The sequence below is a fragment of the Myotis yumanensis genome, unplaced genomic scaffold (genome assembly GCF_028538775.1).
Source record: "Myotis yumanensis isolate MYYU_CA2020_CCGP unplaced genomic scaffold, mMyoYum1.0.hap1 SCAF_5, whole genome shotgun sequence".
NCBI classification, from domain to species: Eukaryota; Metazoa; Chordata; class Mammalia; order Chiroptera; family Vespertilionidae; genus Myotis; species Myotis yumanensis.
Genome location: NW_027223756.1, coordinates 77,073,040 through 77,076,023, shown reverse-complemented (window position 1 = coordinate 77,076,023; position 2,984 = coordinate 77,073,040).

Here is a 2,984-nt window from a genome sequence, read left to right as displayed (position 1 = left end):
CTGGCCTCGGGGTCCTTCTGTGGCCCCATCAGTGATGGCCATGCTGTCCACCCATCTCCCAGCCTGGAACACTGTCCTCTCTCCTTCCCCCAAGCCCACGTTCAGGCCTTCCAGCATCCTCAGCCTTGCCTCCTCAGTGCCCCTGGGACAGGCTGCCTCTGGAACTGGCCCCCTCTGCAGCGTGCCCATGGCCCTACCTCCTCCAGGGTCTCCTGCCTTCCTCTGTTCTCGCTCCTCTAGACCAGGATGCAAAGGGCCAGAGCATAAATAGTTTCAGGTTCGTGAGCCAGATGGTCTCAGGACTGCCCAGCTCTGCCCTTGTAGTGAAAGCATTATAGATGATACAGAAATGATTGTGTGCTGATAAAACTTTATTTATAAAAACATGCCAAGAGCCACTTTTGGCTTTTAGGTCATAGTTTGCTGACTGTTTATCTAAACCACCCTCAACATTGACCTCAGCAAGCTCTTTCTCACTCACAAACCTGGTACAGCCTGGCTGGTGTGGCTAGGCAGTTGAGCATCAACCTATGAACCAGGAGGTGAGGGTTCGATTCCTGGTCAGGGCATATGCCCGAGTTGCAAGCTAATTCCCACTAGGGGCATGCAGGAGGCAGCCAATCAATGATTCTCTCTCATCACTGATGTTTCTATCCCTCTATCCTTCTCTCTGAAATCAATAAAAATATATTAAAACAACAACAACAACAAAGCTGGTACATATTCCCTTGCTCTAAACCTTTTCTAGCCTCTTCATTGCCTGGGAACAAGGTCCCACGCTCCTTGGCTTGGTGTGGAAGGCTCTCTAGGATTTGACCTCCATCACTACCCGCTTGACAGCCATGCCCTCTCGCTGATGTTATGTCCTCTGCCCTTCAGGTTCATCACCAGGCAAACTACTACTCATCTCTCAAAGCCCCAATTCCAATGTCCCCTCCTCTGTGAATCCTCATCTGAACCAGAAGCATAACCTTTGGTTATAACTTCTCCCCACCCTTCACCCCAGCCCTGAACACCTGGGCCTGGAAATATGTGTCCAGCTCTGTCTCCTCCCAGTCTGGGGAGGAACCAATGTGTTGTCCATGAGAATTTGGTATCTTACCCAAGCCAGCCAATCCTGTAGTATCTCCTCCCCATGGCTGTGGTGATTGGTCTAGGAACGGGTGCATGATCAACACTGGCCAATCAAAGTCCTTCCCTGAGATTTTTCAACCTCCTCTTTTACTCAAATAACTTGGTAATCAGGTTACCATCACCACCAGCACATAGTAAACATTTGCTACTATGTGACAAATAAATAACCACAACTCCCTCAGCCTTCCCAATCTCCCTACCACTTAATTTTTCTCCACAGCTCACGTCACCTTACGTGTGTAATGTTCACTTATTTCTTGTCTGTCTGCCCACTAGAATGTCTGATCCGTGAAAGTAGACATTTTTGTCTGTCTGTTCACACTGTCTCCAGCACTCAGAGTACCTACAGGACCGGCTATGTACTTTGCAGGGCTCACTGCAAAATAATAATGCAGGGCCGCTTGTTCCAAATGCAAGAAACAAGGTGTCATTCAAGGTGCTAAGATGTAAAGCTTTTTTCTTCTTTCCCTGTGTCTCTCTCTCCACTTGTCATGGTTTCTCCCATTTGCTATCCCCTGTCATTTTACATAAAGAAAAATTAGAAATTTGAACAGGCAGCAGAATGTGACAGATTCTATTTGCAATATCAGCCTTAAATGCAAATAAATGCATATAAGAGCACAGAACACACGTGGGCAGATTCACCGAAATTGAACCGTTTGTGTTTCGTAGATTGTATATGTGTATCTTGTTCTCGTCAGGCCCCTGAAGCACGGTCCCAAACCAAGCTGGTTTTGTTTCACTTCTGGTCATTCAACTGTTCTCCTAACACCGTGGAAGCTGGTGGGTGGAGCCACCAGGAACCGAGGAGGGGGGAGGGGGGCACGTGTATTGTGCCTGTGTCCTGTTCTCCATTGTCCCATCAGACTCCACTTACAAAACACAAATTCAGAGATTAAATTAGCAAGAATTTCAAGATGGCGACAGCAGAGCACTGAACCACACGTGGGTTTGTGGACAATGCTCACGAAGCCAGTCCTGCTACAGAGGTCTGGTATACAGCAAGTGCTCAATAAATGCTCATTCAGTGAGTGAGTGACTGGAGATCATCTAATCTCAGAGGCTCAAACTGTTCCCTATGAATGGTGTCCTAGCTCCACGGTGGAGCGGGAGTGAGGGAGGTTGACAGTAAATGAACTGTCAGAGAATAAATGTTTGTAGTTTAAACCCTGATTTGTGGTGAGTTTTTACAGCCTCAACAGAAAACTCATATGCTCCCCAACCTGCACCCCCACTTGGAGGAGAGGGCCCCTGTTTCATCCATCTGAACCACTGGCCTTCTCCAAACTGATCCGTTGAAAAAGGGGTTCTGCCACTGCATGCAAAGACTTGGAACCCTGGTGCCCCTTTTAGCCCATTTGTCAGATGGGGAAACTGAGGCAAAGGCTGAGCACGACTTGGTGGAGGTCTGAGTGATGGTCTGACTGAGCTGAGAGCCCCCCGCATCAAGCCTCTTGGTTTCACACCCTATTTTCTCAGACGACTACTTTTCCGCAGAGGACGAAGGTGAATTCAGGGCTGTAATGAGGCAGCTGCTGTGGGAAACAGTCTGGAGTTTCCTCAAAAAGCTAAACATCGCCCCAGCTGGTGTGTCTCAGTGGATAGAGCGTCGGCCTGCGGACTGAAGGGTCCCGGGTTAGATTCCGGTCAAGGGCACGATCCCCAGTAGGGGGCGTGCAGGAGGCAGCTGATCAATGATTCTCTCTCATCATTGATGTTTCTTTCTTCCTCTCCCATCCTCTCTGAAATCAATAAAAGTATATATATTTTTTAAAAAGTGCTAAACATTGAATCACCCTATGACCCAGCAATTCCACTCTCAGGGGCATATCCCAAAGAATTGAAAACAG